Source organism: Heterocephalus glaber, unplaced genomic scaffold, assembly GCF_053883595.1.
Source record: "Heterocephalus glaber isolate CG9 unplaced genomic scaffold, H.glaber_assembly_v1.0 deba00001577, whole genome shotgun sequence".
Classification (NCBI taxonomy): Eukaryota; Metazoa; Chordata; class Mammalia; order Rodentia; family Bathyergidae; genus Heterocephalus; species Heterocephalus glaber.
The window spans coordinates 14011492-14013012 of record NW_028258358.1 but is presented as its reverse complement, the minus strand read 5'-3'; positions in this window follow the sequence as shown (position 1 = coordinate 14013012).

The window sequence follows — 1521 nt, the reverse complement described above, 5'->3', positions numbered from 1 at the left end:
ATTTTACTTAGTAGGTCTCTAAAGATGTCTATGAAACTTTCTACTGTAGCCTGAAATATTTCCTTTACCCTTGTAAGGATAGTTATTACTAGATTCCCCAGTTCAAAGAATGTTGAAGTATGTTCATATGAGGGTTGAAAAAGTAGAAGCTTTAAAGCCACAAACGTTCAGCTTCAAGTTCTGCCCTGAACCTCAACATCTCTCAGATTCTTCAGGACCTCACTATATGTATTCTATTATCCTCTATCTCAAAAAAAAAAATAACAACAAGATAAACACCATCTCTGATTCCACGTCTCTCCCCAGGCTATGCTCTTCCAATTTCTCTGCCTTCCTTGCAAAGATTATCAGCATTTGGCCTAATTTCTTCCTCTGCTAGTCTCTCTTAGTACTTTCCAGCTGGTCTTTAGTCCCCACAACTCCACTAAAACTGTTTTTATCAATACCACTTATGAAATACATGTCTCATAATGTTTCTGTTTTTACCTTACTAACCTACCTTATTCACAAACATAAGGTTGATCAAATGTAATACTGGATATTAGAAGAAAATTATTCCATAGCTTCAAGATTGTTCAGTTCTTTTTTTTTTTTTGGTACCAGGGATCAAACTCAGGTCCTTGCTCTTGCGAGGCAGGCGGCGGCACCACTGAGCTAAATCCCCAGCCTTGTGCAGTTATTTCTAACCTAGAATTTTATGTCCAACTAAACTAAAAATCAATATGCAGATAAAGACATTTTATAACTCTTAAAGTCTTAAAAATATGCTCATTAACTGTTTCTCTAGAAGCTACAGGATGGTAATATCACTAATTGAGAGAATAAATCATGAATCAAAAAGACATGGGATCCAGAAGTGAAGAGCTCTACACAGAAGGGAAAGAGAATTCCTAGATGATCCTACAGAAAAAACCTGGATGACAGTTGTTTTAGTTACTTTCTCATGGCTGAGACACAATACCTGACACCCACAACTGTAAAGAGGAAAGATTTAGCTCACAGTTTATAGAGGTTCCAGTCCAGTGTTGGCTGGCTGCAATGTAGGGTAATGTGGCAGAAGGGCAGGGCAGAGGATGGTTGATTGTGGCATGGCAGCAGGAAGCAGAAAGGTCAAGGGAGCAGAGAGGGAGATAGACTCTTCCAGGTCATGCCCCCAGGGACCCACCTCCTCCAACCAGGCTTCACCTGTCAGCATTGTTAATACATTGCTGAGTATCAGTCACATCATATAATATATATATATATATATATATATGAGATTTGGCTAATGTCTATGGCTAACTTCATACTCTTCATAGCAAGAACAAAATAGATAATATATAAAATTTAAAAATTAAGCAAAGGCTCTAGAAATGTTTAGACATATGGAGCTAAACGTTAGAAGAAATGGTGAAAATGACTGCTTCTGTTGATGAATCACTAAGGGAAGAGGGACTATTGTCCTATTTATTATAAACCTTGAAATAAGGTTTAAATTATTATATAATACATGTATTTCTTTGATTAAAATAATTTAGCCCA